Source organism: Rhea pennata, chromosome 3 (assembly GCF_028389875.1).
Source record: "Rhea pennata isolate bPtePen1 chromosome 3, bPtePen1.pri, whole genome shotgun sequence".
NCBI classification, from domain to species: domain Eukaryota; kingdom Metazoa; phylum Chordata; class Aves; order Rheiformes; family Rheidae; genus Rhea; species Rhea pennata.
The window spans coordinates 53,746,055-53,766,072 of NC_084665.1; the positions used below are offsets into that span (position 1 = coordinate 53,746,055).

The following is a 20,018-nucleotide window of genomic DNA, read 5'->3' on the forward strand; positions in this document are numbered from 1 at the left end:
GAATTGAAACCTAAGTAATGTAGGCATATTAATAGAGCAGGCACTGAATCTGCATAGGCTGCATTCATTCTAGCATTTCCATCTCTGAGTGTTTGGTCTTGTTCATACCATTTGCTGTTTACGTGTGTGTGTAGCATATAAATCTAAACTGAAACACTACATCAAAACACTTACCAGTTCTGAGAAGTTTGAAATCTCACGCTGTATCCACACTTTGCCACTCAGACTCATTTTGAGCTCTGTTGCACATGTATACACTCTCCTTTCTCCTTAGGAGACCTAACAGTGAGAAAAGGAAGTGAGTCACTATCTTCTATACCTTTCTGCATAGATTTGATTTCAGTGAGGACCTTGACAAATGTCCTCTGATGAATCTTGCTGAAGTGGCTTTAAGACACTACCACACCTGTCTGTATGCCCTGCCCTTCTTCTGTTACTTACTTTATTCCAACAAATAATTAGCATTGAACAGTTTGTCCTTGGTGATTTTGTTGAAAAATTGGGAAGAGACAAGCACATGTTATCTTCTGCTGCCTCTTCTATGGGATCATTAACCCCAAGAGGGCAGGAAGGACAATAAAGAGATGAATAACATCTGAAAGCACCCCTCCAAGATTTTCCAAAGTCTGCCTGCAAAAAGCCTCTAAGATATGTTGGTAAAGCACAGTTAAATGTTCACATTCTCTTCTAGTGAAAACCAATACATAGCATCATAGAAGACCATGAAGTCATGCCAGGTTGACACCAATTATCACCAAGATTTTGCATAGTTTCCAGTTCCCAGTGGTAAACATTTAGCCAGCAAATTAGCAAGGTCTTCACTCTACACTGCCCAGATGTATGTGAGGTCAAGGCATGCCTTCATCCCTGCAGAGCTGCAGTCCATCCCACCCCACGTGCCCCACATCACCTCCAGAAGAGAGCTGCCTCAACCCTTCCCAAAATGATTTGCAGTCACTCAGGTAGCGGGTTGAATGCAACATTAAGGAATTCAACTCTTGCCTAATTAAGATGATGCAATCAGCTGGTTCACAAACACTTAAGGATCTTCTTAATTACTCTATTTTTATCACCTTGAGTGCCACACAGTAGTGTGAGGTGCTTATTACTGCTGATATTTGAAGTCAGAGAAATTTTATCCCACTGTATTTTCCTTTATGAGCTTTTGCTCTCTGCTAACCCACTCCCTCTGCCATTACTGTGCTGGCTCCCATTTGCTGCTAAGATTCAATATAAAGTCATTTGCTCTAAATTACTTTAGAAAGTAGCGATGGCTGTGCTTCCAAAAATACACTGTTAATAACCACCACCAAGGCACAATTCTAGGATACGAGAAACTAAAAGAAAAAGAAGAACAAACTAGAACTGTAAAAAAAAAAAAAAAAAAAAAAAAAAAGAGAGAAAGGTTTCCAAGACACACTTTTTCGTGGAAAGATGCATATTATGTATTAGTTAGCCTTCATTTCATAATTCAGAACTGGCTTTTTTGACTCTCAAACTCATTTCTAATAAAATGCAGTTAATGTAAAATCAAACAAATTTTTTCCATTGTCCAAGCCTGTCATTGCTTCCATTTAGCTGTGGAGTGTTATGAGTAGTACTTTAGCAGCTCCTACAAAGTCTCATTGTGCTTGATATCGTCCAAAGTTATAGGAAAAGAAGACTGTTCATGCCCTTAAGCTATCATAACCTGAGTGACTGGTATTTCCTCTCTCCAGGCCTGAATGAGAGCTCTACCATAGTACTACAGTGACACTCTGAGAGCAAGTTACTCTTGGGGACACATCAGATTCCCACAAAGTACTATTTCATTAGGAAAGGAACTGGAACTTGATGACAAAATCCTGTAGGGGCAGCTGGTGTTCCAGCTATGACATACAGCGATTCATGCATGAGCCCAGGAACCTCTTCTGGTTGTTGAATTGTGCAAACCTCACTTGCCTCACTTGCTTTCTCCTGTGATGGAGACTTCTGCAAATGCAGGGCACTGCTACTCCAATTTACAACTCCATATAGCTGTAACAGCGAATGTTTCACACTTGGCTATAAAACCCCTATAGGGACCTTACACTAAAGTGAGCAATCAAACTGGTAAATCTTGTCTTCTTAAGAGCTTCATAAATTTCAGGGGGACTTTGAGAAAGTCTGCTTAACACAGCTCAGTGTAGGAGGGAGGACCTGTTTAGGATTGCAACAGTGTGATCTGTGCCAATGCACTGGATTTGTTTTCAGAATTAATTTCTTGCCTAAAAATGGTAATTGCGGTAAGAGAGAAAAGGCATTTTTATATCTGTCAGGTGTAACATTTTCCCTCCAGCAAAAGCTTTTTTTTAATTGGTTGTCATGATGATATCACATTGGGTGATGCAGGTCAGAAAAGGGGACAGAAAAAGAAGAGAACAGGACAGAAATTTCCAGTCCACAAAAAAACTCAGACTACTAGGTTACTGATGTCTCAAATGCTTCAACTTTTTGTGGGCACCAAGAAAAAGCAATGCTTTGGGAGTCAGCTGCAGCCATCCGTCTCCAAGGAGCAGCTGGTGATGAGATGCTGATACTAATGAAATGGGACTGCTCCATGTTGTTGATCTACTGCAGTTAGTGTAGCTACTTCTGACTCTTAGGCATCTGGGAGTTGGTGAGTAGGAAATGACATTAACTATGATATTCAGACTGGGGAAAAATAGGAAACAGTGAGTTTTTCAGGATTAATAACATATTGCTAGCATGGAAGTCAGCATATAGAATCAGTCAGGTGGAAGGGACCTCTCGAGATCATCTAGTCCAACCTCCCTGCTCAGCAGGGTCATCTAGAGCATGCAAAGAACTAGGACTGTCTCAAATCATTCTGAGAATTGTGTTGAACCTCTCACTATGCCAAACGTTTGAACCTGAGCTTACGTTTTCTGGCACTAGTAAGGACATATCCTCCCCAGGATATGTGTGCAAAACAAGCCTTTCATTAACATTTAGTGATTTGAGCTCAGGAGCACCTGAACTCTTGTGATATAGTGGGATTACAACCAGGATTCCCTAAAAAGCAAGAAGTGTCTGCTACCAGCAATCCAGCTTCTTTGGCCCAGTTAGTTTTCAATACATCATGCAAAAAATATCTGATGTGTTGCACTCAGCTTTGATGCTTCTACAATCCCTACTGTAATTTCCTGAAAAACACCAGTTGATGTTTTTAATGAGGTACTATGTCTTCTAATACAAATTCACACCTAGTCAAAGCAATATTGATGCTGCATTATAAAGTCAGTCCTTCTCATAAAGTCCATTTTGTGTACTGTAATAACAGTTAGCAAGAGAGATCATCCAGATTTCATAGAGTCACAGAATCAGTAAGGAAGGGAGCTCTGGAGATCATCTAGTGCAACCTCCCAAAGGTTTCCTGATGCTGGTTCCACTGGAGCTTGAACCCCAGACCTTCAGCAGGTAAAGCATATGTGATAACCGCTACACTATCCTTCTACCCCTACACTACATCCTACACTACACTATCCTTCTGCCCCTACCTTCCACCGCTGTGACACTCACCTGACTTAAGGTCCTAGGTGTTCAAGTCCCCTTGAACTGGCAGCCCCCAATGAGGTCTAGCCTAGTGACTATTCTAAGGCAGTGTCTTAGTAATGGTCTTTCTCCAAGACAGCCACCTCCAGGAGATTCACTCCTCTAGGGTCCAGTTGGAAAACTGGCTAATCTCTGTGTGAGCCATTTGGGCAGCTGAGTTCTCCTCCCTCCATCTAGCATATTTCTCTGGTCACTTAGTTTAAACAGTATCTCACTGCACAGGTATTTGGAGCAGGACCTTTGCCTCAGGACAGGGGAATCTATTAAATGGTGGCAAGGAACCCAGCAATCTTGGGCAATGCAATGCCCCAGGAATCTGAAGATTCAGACCTTGGTTTCAGCAGAGACTGCCAATGGTTTGTAAGAGGTTGCTAATTACTGTCAATTGCAGTGATTTTTCCAAAGGAAGTGGATTGTAACTGCAAATTCAAATTGCAGTTTCACCCAGACCACAAAGGAGCCATGTGACTAAAACAGTCTTTGATTTAAAACTGTCCTGTGCTGGATTCAGCGTGCTGCCTGGCTCCCTCCACTGCTGCGATCCCCTTAGCCACCCCTGAGGCCCCGGGCTTTTCACAGGATCAAAGAACAGAAGCGACGAATATACAGGATAGTGCTTGTGCCATGAAGCGAAGATAGAAAGGCTGACTTCCACTGCACGTGGCTGTGGAGAACCAGGGCTCTGTCAGGCAGCCAGGTAAAGTTGTCTTTAAACTGAAACAGTGCCAGAGGCTGCTTTGGTTTGTGCTGCAGGCCCGACGTAGCTCAGAGGCAGACAAGAATCCAGACAGCGCAGCAGGGGCAGCTGTAGGAAGAAGCAATTTCTGATACAAATGGCCTAATCGTTTGTGTCTTGTAGTTGCCAGGGAGAGGCTCTGCCAGTACATCATGCCTGGCAGTGTCTGGGAAGGGGCAAGGTGCGATACCACCACTTGGTTTCCACCTACCCAAAGACATCTCTGCATGCTGTGCCTTTCTTACATCTCTCGCAAATCCTCTTAAGCTTTGCCCCACTCTCACAGAGTGCAGGCCAGCAGCGCACAGTACAGAATGGGAATTAAACATGTATAAAATATTAGGGTTAATGATTCAAAGGTAAATAAGCAGTAGATGCTAGCAAGGAGCCCAGAAAATCTATTACACTGAGGCAATTTCACTTCAGAGAGTATACCATAACTCTTCAAACAATATTTTTGTTTCATTACAGCCCATGTTAAGAGCATTGTGGTATTTTAAATAGCCTAAGCACTACAAAGCCTGGGTGTCTAAGAACTACCCTGTTATTTTTCATACAGGATCATTTCCTGTATCTTTTTTTTTTTTTTTTTGAGTGACTGTTGTTGAGGGATTGTCAGACGTCTTAGTGAGATTTCCAGCTAAAGCATACAATTTTTTAAATTTCTATGCTCACTTAAGAGCTTCATATTCAAGAACTTTTCCTTTTCTCTATAACTTAGTATTTTTCTTTATGTAGCATCTTTATCCAAAAGCCATTTTGGGAACTATGTCCCCATTCCCTGAAATCAATGAAATACCACTGAGAGCAAGATCGGACCAAATCATAAAAAAAGGAAGGACCATGAGGTCAAGGCAGGAGACCTGGAAATATATGTATGTTTCCATGACTACAAATTTAGAGGGGGAGAAAGACTAACTAGGAGAAAATGCAGGAAAAGTAGTGTGCTGTAGGACACAGATTTGCTGTATTTAGCAGAATAAGGCAGTTTAAATGTGTAGTGTACTGTATTTTTTCCAAAGGAATCACAGGAATTTGGTAGCCTTAGGCAAAATCAATATAATCTTTACTATTTTTTTTCTGTCATTGAATATGCACTTGAATTTCTTTTGTACCATCTCCCACAGTGTCTGCTTCCTCTCTTCTACTTTGCCTGATTTCTCTCCCCCTTTTCTCTAAACTCTGAGCTTCTAATTCTTTTAGTCTATGTATGGCCCTTTGCCATTTCTTATGCAATCTCTGCTTCTACAATTTGTTATCAAAGATCTTGTCCCCATGTTTTTCATTCTTTAATGTGCATAACAGACATTTACAAGAACCATAAGCATCCAGCTTTTACCTGATTAGCTTTTAGCTAATGTCTTTTTATTAAAAAGTCTATTTCTTCAACGACTGAGTCATTTTAAGAAAGACATAGACAGCACAGAACGTCAGTTATCTCCATTTTGGAGAGGTCAGCTTTGCTCACACTGAATATTGTACTCTATAAGATGTCCCACTGAATGTAACCTTGAAGTTTTCAAGAGCCATACTTCCCAGAATGTCTCTAAAAGTGTGAGGTCTTTATGAATAATTACTGGGCTCTATTAAAGTATACAGAATAAAATTAGACACCAATCTGTACTTTGCATGCATAGATCTGCACAGAAATAAAAGCAAAAAAATCACCTGTTCATATAAAGTCTGCTGTAAAGGGGATATTGTCTGCCGGCTATACAGGATTTATACTACAATGTAGTCTGGGAAAAAGACAGCTCCTTAATGTTTCCTTCAGTTAAAGCAATCTTTATAAAAGTATGTTGGACAGAGACTGCAGCAGTTGATCAAGACAAGAGTAGTTGTGTAACATCTTCTTAAGCCAGCAACATATAAAGATGAGTATTTTGCTCAGTTTCCTAAAAGCTTTTTTTTTTTTAATGATCTTTCTTTCTTTTCTGTGTACTGAACTACAAAGAGATCATGACATGCTGTCTTCACTGTAAGTTTGGTATGAGAACCAGAGTTGCTGCTTGGCAATATGAGGATAAACGCTTTAAGTCTGGCTTAAAGCTGCTGTCTTTTATGGGCTGGGTGAGCATGCAGCCATTCACAGGGTGAGGACACTGCTACAGAATTTATTACAAGCTAAATCAAGCAGCACACCTATTACAGAGATCATCCTTTTCTGTAGGTTTGTAAAAGCTCAGAATGGCAGGCTCACGTAGCTTGTCTCAACACGCCACTGGAACAAAATGCAGTCTTGCCTTCATTATAGTGAAATAATTATTCCCTCTTGTAGGTGAGAAGCAGAAAGAATGGTTGTGTGGGTTTGCTTCTGACTGTTAATGTCTGTGTAACCACATATGCAGATTAGGTATTGCCCTTGAAGACCTGGAGAGCAGCCAGTCTGCCTCACCCTCCGTAACCCTGATGTAAACAGAGCCATGCATAAGCAGCATCTGTTATCATAGAATCTGAGGTACTCCAGTTTCCAAGTGATCTAGACCAAGATTTTATTCCACGCTGCTTCTTATCTCTGCTTCTGAAAAACTGGTGATCTCAAGTTCAAGAACAAGGCTGAACTTGGCCATGTGGCAAGCTTTTTAATTACATTTACAAATTTGAATATACTTCATTCAGTGCTCTGGAGGGTACAGCTTAAAGAAAGGGACAATTCACCTGGCTTCCTTCTACTCTCCTTGTTCATAGCACCTTAAGATAATATTCACTGAAGACCTGGCAAATCTTGATTTTTAACACAGAAGTATTGTTTTTGCTATGGGCTTTTCAATCTCACTTATCACCATTATATCTAACACCTTCATAAAATTAATTAATTTACCTTCAAAGCCCAATTTAAATTAAAAAGTTTTATTATTGCTATTTTCCCAGTGAGACTTTTGGGCTTTTGAGAAACAGATGTACTGCATCCAAAACTAGTATTTATTTCCCACTGGAGATTTTTCTTAGGTGTAAAGCATCCACAGCTTCTGTTACATTCAGTCACAGCTGTGAGAGCTTAACACCTAAGAAAGCAGGAAGCTAGATTCTTATTATGGCTTTCCAGAGATTAAAGAACATACAAAAAAAATAATCAGCTGTGAGGAGCTAAGTTTCCGGGATGGATCAGAAAACAGATTGAGGCACTACAACATTCAGCATTGGAGAGCTTGCCTTTTGGATCCTTCTTTCTCAGACCTCAAGGAGGATGCCCTGAAATAAGATTAAAAACATCTGTATGATCAGTACAAAGCTGCTTACAGTAGCTGGTAGGGAACATTGAAGACACAGCTATGCTGCAAATCCAGCTCCTGTCTAGAATAAAGTGCCTCACTTAAGGATTCGTAAGGACTCATTCCTGAGTCCTGTTTTAAATTGTAGCCATAGGGCCAGACTTTTAAAGCATGTCTAGAGAAACACCAGAAACACCATCTCCCCTTTCACAGATCAGCTCAGTCGTTAGAGCATTGCCTAAGGATATCAGAGTTTGATTCAATTCCTTCACAACTAGGGGGAAAGAGGGTATCAAGTCATAATTGCTCTGCTATTTTCCCAGCTTTGTCTACAGAATCAACACTTGACTGGACTGCAGGATGGTTACAGAACAGAGTGCACTGAACTAGCAGCCGCACACTCACCCCACAAGCAGGGCCCTGACATCCCACTAGGTCTTAATTGCCCTGACCAGTCGCACCTGGGACCCTCACCCAAGCCCCTGCCCATGGGCCAGGGGCTCAATTGAAGCTCAGACCTGGGCCTTTAGCTCCTACCTTAGCTGTGTTATGGGTGTATGTGTTTTTAGCTCTGTCTCTAGCCTTGTTTCTTATCTAGACCTTAGCCCTGCACTGTAGGAGGCTTCTCTCTTATCCCATCTCCTGGACGGACCCATGTTGTAGTCTTGTCTCTGGGTCTAGCTCCTGCTGCTCCTGACTGGATTCCCTGGGTAGGCTCTGGACTTGATCCATCACTTTGCCTTGTCTGGGATGTCTGTGGACCCTCTTACCAGCACCCTGCTCTGACTGCTGTGTTCAGGTGCTGTGGGACAGTGTTCTGGCTGGTGAGGGTGGTGCCTGTGGTGTGGTTACCCTCAGCTCCTGCCTTGTCCTACCCTGAGATGCGGCCTGGCTCTGGCTGCTCCCAGCTTCGTGTCCTTCTTAAGTGTTGTCTATACCTTGGTCAGGACACCCTTCTCTCACTCCAGATAGGGTGCTCCAGTAACTAGTCTAGAAAGTCCTGCTTACTTTCTCTTCCTATCCTAATTAATTGTCACTTATTTAATGCATAGTACCATTTCTACGGTTCAAAGCTTTTGCCCAAGGCCCCTAGAAATCTACATCAATGGTTAACAGTAATGTTATGTAGTTACTATGGATCATTAATGTACCAAGGTTCCAGTCTGGCCAGCTCACCTCAGCTTCTCCCTCAACTTCCTCAGCATCTGGTGCAATGGCACAGCCTGCAGCCTCAATAATGCTGTCCTAGGAGTAAGTCATCCTGGGCGTTATCACCTCCCAATGCTTTGGGTATTTAATAGACTCAGTTCTCACTATTTTCCATTCATGAAAGCAGCTCTTCACAGTCAAAGCCTGACAGCAAATGTTTGGGTTTCACAGATGGCGAACATTGTGCATCAGGATACTCAGTGCTTGGAGGCCTGCCATCTGCACTTTTTTTCCCCTCATAGTGTCCAGGCTGCCGAGGCTGGCATCCCGCTCTCCCGCTTCTCCTCTGAGCAGCAGACACACACAAGCGCCCTTCACCCCCGACACCGTGCAAGGCGTCCCCGAGGAGGGCTTGCTGCCCAGCCTGCCTCATCTCCGGCCTTTAACAGCCGTCGCCCCCTGCTAGGGACGGGGCGGGCTTGGCCCGGCCCCGCCGCCGGCAGCCCCCGGGCGCCCCGCCGCCTCAATGAGAGGGGCGGGCATGGCGGCGCGCCCCCTTCCCGCCGCCCCGGGAGGAAGTGACATGGCGGCGGGGAGGGCCGCCAGGCGAGGGGCGCCCTTCTCCGCCAGGAGCCGCCCGGCGGGTGGAGCCTAGCGGCCCCGCCCGTGCCGGCCGCCTCCCGGCGCGTGCAAACTAGTGGCAGTTGGGGAGGCTCGGCTCAGCTCGGCTCGGCTCGGCTGCCGCCCCGCTGCCCCGGCGCGGCGCACATGCCCCGGCCTGGCGGGCGCCAGGTACGTGCTCTTGCCCCTCACTTCCAGGCAACTTTTCAGGCGAGGGGGCGGCGCTCCCGAGCCGGCTCGGCTCGCGGGTTGAAATAACAACAACGCTAATAAAAACTAGGAACCCGAAACAACGGTCCCTCCGCCCGCACCGCGGCGGGTGGGAGCGCGCCGGGCTGCGGCGCCTCCGCCGCCGGGCGGTGCGTCCCTGCCCCAGCCGGGCGGCGCCCCGCCGCCGCCTCGCCCCACCTGCGGGCGACGAGAACCTTCCTGCCCCGTGGGGGCCGCCTTCGCGCGGCGGCCGCGCTCCGGCTCCCCCTCCCTTTCCATGCCGCCTCGCCCCGGCGTTTCCATGGAAACGGCAGCAATATCAGGGGCCTTGCCCCACGCGCGCTGCCTTCTCGCGTGGGGAGAGGGCGGCTGGGCCGAGCGTGCGGCCGCCGTGCCCCCCTCCCTCCCCGGCTCTGACTGTGGTTTTCTCCTCTCGCAAGCGGGGAGGCTGGTGGCGACAGGGGGAGGGGGCGGGCGGCGTTGCCGTGGAAACAGACGTGTGTGATGGGCTGTGTGCAGCGTCTTTCTTCCCCGAGTGCGTTTGCTGTACCCGAGGGCGTGACGGGCCCCAATAACTGATTTCAGTTTGTTTTGTGTCCCCCCCACACACACACACGTCGGAAACCTGTGAGTGTACAGGCACAGGTAGCGTGCTTGTTTTTCCACAGCACCCGCAAGTCCCTGAGCCGAGACGACAGGAGCGCTGGCTGGGAGGAGGAGACGGGCAGGCCGCCTCCCTGGCGATCCGCTCCCGAGTTGTCGGAGCTCTGCTTTTCTTGTGTCTGTAAAATAAAGGCATTCGAGCCGCATTAAGTGATAGACGCAAATCGGATGTAAGGTATTTTGACTGATACAGTTTGGTGCAGAGAGAACTGTAGGGTATTGCTTAAGTGTCCTTTACAGAATTTATTCCAACAAGTGAGCGCTCACTTTTAGAGCTAAAAGGGCAACAAAAAGAAGAGTCTTCTACTGCTTGAACAACGTCATGTAGAGACTTTTGGTCCTTATCTCTCTGTTATGCATTTCTAAGAGCTGTAAGTGTTTCAGTACCATGCACATACCTCTAAGAGTGGTGTACCTTACACCAGTACTTGTATGGGAGAGTAGCCTTGCAGCTGCATGAAAGCTGAAAATCTGTTTCAAGTGGTAGAAAGATGTGAGAAACTAAAAAAAAAAACTAAAAAAAAAAACTAAAAAAAAAAAACTAAAAAAAAAAAAAAAAGGCCCAGGAAGTTGTATCAGGTGATCATAGCCTCAACTGGTATTGATTATCACTGTTAAGTGAGAGTGAGCTGCAAAAGATTTAAAAGCTGGTGGAGTGGCAATGTAGGGAAACTGTTGCAGAACAGCCTGCGCTCTGATTTGTAGCATGCTAACTGTTCTTCACTAATATATTCAGTGAATAATAAGATTGCTTTCAACATACAGCAAGCTTTTTAGTATATGCTAGGACTACCTTTGTATAAAGATTGACTGCATGGGTCACTGGAAGAGTTGCTGTGCTGTGAACTTTTCGCTTTAGTTTACTGCCTAGTAACTTTCTCTAGCTCCTTGTATTTTCTATTGATGTGTTTTTCATAATACTTTAGCTATACTTTAAAGGAAGATGCATTTTGAATCATTTTGGGAATTTGTATAAATGTTTTGTGTAGCTTTGCTTTTTCCTATTAACGTCCTGCCTAACAAGGCCTGAATGAGCTGTACCTAAAGATGAAACTGTAACAACATTTTATGGAAGACAGAGGGCCAAGATTCAGGTGGAAGAATACATTGCAAAGCCGTCAACGAACAGAGGAGGTATTCTAAGCAGCAGATGGATGACGGTTACTCTTAAGCAAAGTTTGGCTGTGTTGTTGCTAAGCACTTAAATAATATATTCTAGTAAGTGTTTCACAAGAAGCTCTAAGTATTGTGTTTAGGAGTGGAGAAGCTGCACAGAGGTTAGTGCTTGCCCTGAGTCACAGAGCAGAGTTAGTGTGCCCAGGCCGCACAGTAACTAGCTGTATTTCTTGATGCCTAGTTTGGTGGGGAGATTTTGTTCCTCTCCTGCTAAGTCCTGCTCTGTTCATCCAAAAACCTGAGGCACTAAAGCAGTGTTTGTCTTCTCTCTGAAGAGAGATGTTCTTCCCTGGAGTGACGGTTGTGAATTGTTTACAGTTCTTTGTTAAAAAGGAGAAGAGTTTCTCTGCAGGAGATAGGATCTGCTGCAAGCCACAGAATCACAGAATTGTTAAGGTTGGAAGGGACCTCTGGAGATCATCTAGTCCAACCCTCAAACGAGTGGCCCATACAGGGATTGAACCCACAACCTTGGCATTATTAGTGCCACACTCTAACCAACTGATGGATGAAATCCCATAGCTCTGTTGTGCCCTGCTGAAAAGAGGTAGTTTATTGTTTTCTGTCATATAACCTGATTTTATTGCTGGAAGATGGAATCTGAGAATAATTCTCCTTGAAATCTCTTCAATGCAGTGTTTATGTTGCACATGCATCCCTTACAGAACTTGTTATAACAATTTGGTTTTAAATTCTAGAAAGCCATGTGTTCACTGCTTAATGTGGGAGAACACTTCCCTAACTAATGACATTACTATTCCTATCTCTTTCCCTGATGAGGGACCAGATGAACAAGAGGGCTGCAAGGCACTTATGTCATGCATGTGCTTAGCTAGCAGCGGCTTCTGCAGCAGTGGGCCTCCTTCACTAGAAAGAACTTAGTAGAACCAGGGCATCTGTCTCCTCAGGTGTTTATTTGATTAGGCTTAGCTTATGCGGTGTAGTACTAGTGCTGAGCAGCAGGTGTACTTTTTTCCCCAAAGTGCTTAGATGAGGGGTGGCTTTCCCCAGCGATTCTGCTTCAGGGGCCTGGGAGGGTTTATCCACCAATCTGTTGTTTGGTGGTCTTAAGTTCATTTGCATCGTACTGTGTGGTGATTGCTGTGATCATCTCTGACTAATACTCTCATGCTTCTCAGAAATTGCTGACTCATTTCATTTTCTTACTGCTTTTCCCCTTCCTCCTACCGTGTTTCAGAGGAGAAATGTGGTAGGGTCAAGGAAAGAGGATATGGAAGTTAATGAGGAGAATTGTGAGTTGTGGCCAGGATGAAGGTTCTGTAGTGACCCCTCTTGAGCGGTGCAAGAAAAAAGATAGCGACTGTAGTGGATTTCCTGAAAAGGAGCACAAACCATGTATTAGAAAGTGGGCAAAGCAGTCTAACAAACAGTGAGCCAACAGTTGGGAGGCAGCTGAGTTATAGTCTTGCAAGTAGTGGTCTGTTGGTCATTTTTGAACTTAGTCTCTTTATTTCTACACCTCTGCTTTCACCTTCAGCTCTTCTCTGTCTTGTACTCTGTCATGAGGAGCTTAGTGCTGAAGTCATTTTCTACTGCTTGCATAGTGGGCTGACTTCGCATGAGGTTCTTGCTGTAGCATAAGTAACAGGAACAGAGAAGGCAATTTCTAGGCTGGAAAAAAAGGAAAATCTTTGTAGTTATCAGAGGTAGAGGTTACTGAGAGAGGTATTACTTGCCAGAAGGTTAAGAGCCACAGGCAGAGACTGGCAAACTGATCTCCCATGCATGCATCATTGCTGATTAACGTCTGACAAATAGCTGACATGCTAAATCTGCTTTTAATCTGATCACGAAAGTTAAATTTGAGTTACATTTTTGCAGTAGATTCCAGATGAATGCAAAGGTCTGCCCATACAGATTTGGTTGCCAGATTATGCCAGCTTTCGCACTTGATGGTAAAAAGGGGAAGACCTGACTTAAAACCTGTTGTTAAAATAGGAAAGAAAACATCAGGGAAAAATCTATGAGTAGAAATTGCACCTGATATTTATTCCACTTCAAAGGAGAACTACTGTTTGAGAGTGAACTTATGTCCTGCTTCTGCCCCTTTTGTCCACATCATCCCTTTCTTCATACATTGCAGTTTGCTTCTTAGTATGTGTGCTTTTCAGAACTTTAGAAAAAAACATTTCATAGTTAATTCTTTGCACTCTAGACTACCTGGAAACATACTGTGTGCACTGGGGTACGTTTGCATTTGAAACACAATCAAAACTTTTCCCCTTCAAGCTGCAGGTGATTTGTTGAGGATCAACAAGGCTAGCTTTAGTTTCTTTTATGGTTCTGAGGATATTTTTATATGGTGATGAAACTTACACTTACCAAACTGCATAAACACCATTTTTTTCCCCTTGATCTAGTATTAAGTGAAAGTTACAAAAAAAAATGCAATAACATCCATGTGGCCAATTCTGCAGATAGTGGGCAGCAGGGATACCACTGTCTTCTGACAACAGGCAAAGATACTTTAAGTATCTAGGAGATCAAAGTAATAGAAAAAAGCCATTCTTTCCTATTGCACAACAGTGGTAGGGGCACAGTAGATCTATAATTAAGCAGAAAAATAGCTAGGAAACTGCTATCCTAAAACGCAGTGGGCCATCAGTGTGTCACTTTGTCTAGTTTTTACAGACCTAGACCTATGAGAGTGTGCATAATACTGCATTTCATCAGAGGTGGCAACAGAGGAGAGTTTCATTCTGAATTTGAGCCTTGTAAGGCTGTCCCAAATTTTCTTGAAGTTAGTGGAAAAATGCTCAAAGCCAGACTCTTTAATCGTGTTAGACACCTAAAGATGGACTGAGCTGTTTTAGGAAATCCAGCCAGGTGTTTCTGTCTCTGATGCTTAATTACTTTAGAACAAGATTTATAAAAATCATGCTGGACTCTTACCAACGTGTTTAGGAACCATAATGTTTTTGCACACCTGCCTTCCAGTAAAGCAAATGTTGTTGGATTGAGCTACCTCTGAATGATTTTGCTGGAAGATTCAGATGGCTTTGACCTAGCCCTTGCTTTAGATCGTGAGAGTACAAGTGCATTGATTAGTTTTATCACATTGGGCTGTTTTTGAGGAATGATGTTTTCCAAACAAAGAGGGACATTGAATCTTATTGAAAGATTTCTTTTGGATTCAGAGCTTTTATTGTTGGACCTGACAAAACCAGTGTCAGTGCTAAAGACTTCTATTCAGTTTGTTGGGATGGGGAGGGGGGAGGTGTTCTGAATTCACGATGTAGCAAAATGATTCTTAAGCACTTGAAGCAGAGGTGAGTGAAAACTGATAGGGAATATAATGACAGCTGATTTGGGGTAAATCAGTTACCAGTGTTTATTTAGATTCCTACCTTGCATCTGACTGTCTAATTATTTTTGTGTGGGCACAGCTGAGCCCTTCACTGAGGTGAGGATCTTATTTTTTTTTTTTTGTGATTGTGCCAGCTAAATCTCAGCTTTTCTAAATGTTGAGTGTCACTTTTCTAAGGCAGAAGTTGGTTTTCTTTGAATAATAAGGCTGGAAGCTTCCCTACAGCAATCATCTTTCAGTTTAATACTCATTCATTATATATATTTTTTAATGCTTCTTTCACTAGAAAATAACTTATTTCCTGTATATCCCTGTCTTGATGTGATCTGCATTGTGCATGTGCATTGTGGTTTTAATTTATTTGTATGTGATTTGCAGAGAGGATAAGTTCAGGTAATTCATCATCTTCAAGGTCATATGCTTGAATACAGTCAAATTAAATTAATACTTGAAGGTTAAAAAAACTGATTCAAATAATCTTTTTTTGTTCAACATTCATTAATATTTGTAAAGCGTACTAATGAACTATTTTATATTAATTAAAAATATGAAAATGACCTAGTGCAAGGAGATGGCCGTTCAAACCTACCATCTTCAGAGATTGAAAAATTAACAATTCATTTGGACTTGTAATCAGGTGAATGGCAGGCTTCGTTTCAGCACTGCTGGTAATGCCTTGTGCTTTGTACTGGAAGCCTTCCCACCCCCCTCACAGAAGAGGTCAGTGAGGTTCCTGCCTTTCCCCAAGGTCAGGAAGCATGGGGGCAGTGGCCTGTCCCATGTGCCTGCCCCGCGCGTCTGTGGCAGAACTGTCAGCAGAGCTCAGGTCTACCGAGGCCGAGAACGCTGATGTGTCCAGCAGGCCATAAAGGTACTCTGAGGGAGACACGATGTTGAAAGTATCTCTACTGTTTTGGGGACAGTAGAGGACTTCCACCATCAGATTACGTGTTTGTAGGAAGTCACACTTGTAAACAGATGGTACTGGTGCCATAATGTTTTTCTCCAATCAGTGATTTACACCCTATCTCTGCCTTCCTCTGGATTAAAATTGCATTTGCCAGCACAAATCCTATCTTGTTCATTAACTGTGCATTCTGATCTTTCTTTAATGAACAAAGCTACAAAGGTTAGGAATTAGACTTCTGGCAAGAGACTCGAAGAGGCTGCCCAATGTTACTAAAATGTATGTCTCAATTCCAGAAAAGTATGAAAAGGTCATTTTATGGGAGAATACTGATGAACACAACTTAAGCAAACAGCTCAAGGAAAATAAAGTATCCTCCTCCTAGTGCTGACAACTTCATCTTTATTTCAACTTTAATATTTATTTCTTGAGGAGTGTGGAAAGGAAGGGAAAACTAGTTCATTAGACCTGTGCGTACAGACACGTTTGACCTACCTCATGCACTTCTACTTGCTACACCACATGCTGCCACTTCGGATCGCAGGCTGGTGGGATGCGCCCTTTCCTTCCCTGTTTCATGCACCTGGCCCCTCAGAAGCTCTTGCAAAGGAAACTTGAGTGTAGGCAAGCAAGCAAATAAAGGAGGCTGAAAAAGTACCATTTTGTCTTGAAAGCTGTAGCCTAGGGAATTGGCAGATCTTGGGTCTGGAGTTGGCTCTGCCATCAATTTGCCACATGACTGTAGTGAGTTATGTAACAGCTTTTACAGGAGTTCCTGGTGTGTAGGGTGAGCATAGCAAGGCAGATCTTGTGAGGCTTTCAGATGAAAGGGCATGGGTAAATCCAGGAAGAATTATTAAAAGTCCATACTGTTTCTACTCCTATCCATAAAGGGTTGGATCTTGCATATATGAATTGTCTTGTCCGTGCTGCTAATTCTGTTTAGTGGATGTGGAGCTTCCTGCCTGGATGAAAGTGCTTACATGTGTTAGTGGTGTAGAAAGCTGTCTGTTGCTGACTTGGAGTTAGAGGGTGATAGCTTGTAGTTTAACTTTATAACTAATTCATTATGGATAATAATTGAAATATTAAATATTTAAAGCTTTAAACTAATCATGTGGCCCATATTTCCCTGGTGCTTCACAGCTAAAGCTCGTTTTGATGCAGGGGAAGTATTTTGCCTTTTGAGAGTATAGGCAGTTCCTAACCTTATGCTGACTCTTTATGTTGTTGTGAATTGAATTTAAAATTCTCTAAAACAAGGTAAGAGCAATGAGTGTTTGGCAAGCAGAACTATGAGTCTTTATAGGAGAAGCCTCCTTTCTGAATCATAGAATCATAGAATGGTAAGGTTGGAAGGGACCTCTGGAGATCCTAGTGCTCATCTAGAGAATGTTTGAACTCGGAGCACAGTTTAAAAATAAACACCTTACAAAAAACAACCAACCCAACCTCAAAGAACAGGGCTGGGGTTTTTTTTTGTTTTTTTTTCTCCTTCCTTTTTGGTGCCGGCTCCTCTATGGTCCTTCATTTGCCCCCCTGCTCCCCTCCCTCCCCTTCTTCTGGCTGTTCTGTAAGAAATGCAGTAGCTACTCCTGTGTTGAATCTGCTTCTGAAATATCTAGTGCAGAGGTGTTCAACTGTAGTGATGTGAATCATTGATGCTGGGTAAATACCATGATGCAGGTTGTTGTTTGCTGTTCAGTCTTGCTCCCCCACCAAACCCCTAATTTTTGGCTTGTTTCTGTTACATTGCCCTTTTTGGCAGCACAAGTAACTTGGTAGATTGATGGACCCAGATAAAGAAAAAAAGAAAGGCAGTCTGTGATTCCCAGAACAGGGACTGATCTCAGAATCCTTCAGGTATTAAATATCTTAATGTAGCTCTTTGTTTTATTTTCCCCAAGCAAATTGCAGTCAATTATGCTTTGGAGAAATATATTTATTTTACTATATTAAAAGGCAGAAAGTTAGGCAGGAAACTGCTGAAGAGCAGTTCTTGGCTTGCTGGAAAGAAGCAACTTGCTTTCCACTGCTGTCTTTGTAAACTACATGTTCTGCACCTCATGTGCCCAGTGAGTTTCACTCAGTCACATCTTCTGAGGATCTCTGCAGGAGCTTGAAACAGAAGTGCTCCTGAAGGCATTTATCCTCATCAAATAAATACTTTCCTCAGCATCAAGCTCTGCTGGCCCTGCAGTCCCAAAATGCTACACCTCCAGGAGTTCTGTGTTGCCAGCATTTAAACCCAGCTCCGTAAGGTTTCTCTCTTTAGCTTCCTTCTTCCCCCAGAATATTTCAGGCTTCTGGATGAAGCATGAAATAGTCTTCTTTAGAACTTGGGCAGCAACTGTCAGTCTTTTCCTTCTCTCCCCTGGACTTTGCACATTTCTCCCAGGCTGCCATCATTCCCCTTCCTTTGCTGAATAAATGCTTTCCTTTCTACATGGTAAGAGGATGAGCACTGAGAGTGTGAGGGCAAACATCAACTATGCTGTGTGTTGTACCAGCAGATAGTGTGCATGTGTGGACAGAGAGCTAATGTCCTGGCAGAAATGAAGAGCTTGCATAGCTGTCTTTCTCTGACATTAGGTCATGGCACAAGGGAGGGTGGGGTGGAGAAGAGCAATAGTTTACGCTAACCATTTCAAAAACTTTTCTTTTTCTTCCCTTTGTTTTCTGTTATACTAATTATCTCTGTGACAAATATAAATAAAAAATCCAGTTTTATAGGAACTCTGTAAATTGGGAATCTTAAAGCTTGCTGGTAGATGAAGTTTTTTCTTCTTTGGAATATCTTTGCACTAGCTAAACTAACTAATCTTTCCTTTGCAGTTCATTATGTTACAAAATACACAGTTCAGGAATGCATGACTTCTCAGGATAGCCCTCAAAACATTCTTAACTTTCCCTTAACTCTGGGGAAAAGACCTAAGATATGCTCAAATGCTCCCCTGATTTCATACTTTCCTGAGGAGCTAATGCCTCTGTGCATTTGGTATGTGCCTTTGGGCAGTAAGTGATTCAAACCCTAATTAAGCGCAAGGCAAAAGGACAATTAATATTTCTGTCTGTGTGTCTGTCTGTCTTTTTTGTGGCATCTACAGATATATTCTCCTTGAAGGGTTATAAGTGCATGCGCACAGCCTAACTTGTCCTTTGACACCCACCAACAGGAAGAACAGAACACAAGGACTTGCTGTAAATTGCCTTGTAGCTGTATCTTACATATAGCAGCTTCATTGTTAAAATGAACTCTCTGATATGAAATGTAATATGATTTCCTGTGTTGTTCTAATGGCAACCAAATTTCTTTCAAAGGCAATACTGAAACTGCTATAATCTAGCCTTAGTGTGTTATCATTGTCTTTGTCTTTAACTCTTCCATCCAAGAAGCTAGTTTGGACAATAAAAGTACAAGAATGGGCATCAACATCACATCATATGCTTCGCTGTTGTTGACTTTCAGCAAAACATTTAAACATTGGTGCTTTATTAAATGGTAAGCATGAACAGAAACCTTTGCATAAACTTGAAACATATGCTTTGATGAAAATAAACTGTTAAAATGCTGTCTTGCCTCCGCATGAGGCAAGTGCATACTTGCAACTGCATGTATGGACAGCATTAGGTTAGCCCAGAAGCTGTCAGATACCCTACTCCGTTCGGCTTTCCAAGGACTCTATTTACTACATTAATTTCGGACAAGGTGGGTAATAGTTTTGTGCCTCATTCTTATGCTTTCCGTAAAAGTCTTGTTTAGGAGATCCCTAGTTATAGCCTCAAATCTTGTATGGACTTTTACATACAAAATACTCTTATTAATTGGCAGCAGCCTCTACCCAAAGAGAGTTGTTTGCCCCTGCATAACACCACTGTAATGTTGCTTTTTCTGTGTCCTCTTGGTCAGTTCTTCTAAGTAGAAGGAAATCTTTGGAGCAGTTTGTGTAGAAAAGATAGCGAATCTTGCTGAAGAGTAAAATTTGAGCAAGAAAGAGGATGAAGTGAATAGTCAGGGAGTCTGCTTTTCAGCCTGATCCTGTGACCTCTTAGTCACATGGATAGGTGCATGTTGAGTTGTTCCCCTGACAGACAGTTGAGGTTCAGTACTTTTGTTTTACATCCCAAGGAAAACAGTTATCAAAGAAAGTACCTATCTATTTTTGATGATCTGGCCGTTTTCCCCTAATTCATTTTAAGGGGTGTTTGATAGAAGCAAGATTCTTGGCTGCTCTCCGATCTTAATAGCTTTTCAGAAAATGCATCGATTGCTCCATTTGTTTTCAAAAGGTTGCTGTAATTTTCAGTCATCATCTGTAAGGAAATGATTGTAATTTATTAAACCAGCATCGTAGATTAAGAATTAAAGACCTGATCCTTTTATCACTTAAACCAATGTTATGTTGATATTACCCATGAGGAGCTTTAGTAAGACACACAGCA

At 43.0% G+C, this 20,018-nt stretch overlaps 1 protein-coding gene across 1 annotated transcript in view; it reads left to right on the top strand.

Annotated features, from left to right (window-relative positions):
* Nucleotides 1-9,394: 9,394 nt before the first annotated feature.
* Nucleotides 9,395-20,018, top strand: part of AGPAT4 (1-acylglycerol-3-phosphate O-acyltransferase 4) — an 82,009-nt gene continuing 71,385 nt past the window's right edge. Inside the window, exon 1 of the mRNA XM_062573704.1 lies at nt 9,395-9,462. The gene's annotated coding sequence lies outside the window, so the exon portion shown is untranslated. The remainder of the gene's footprint in view (nt 9,463-20,018) is intronic.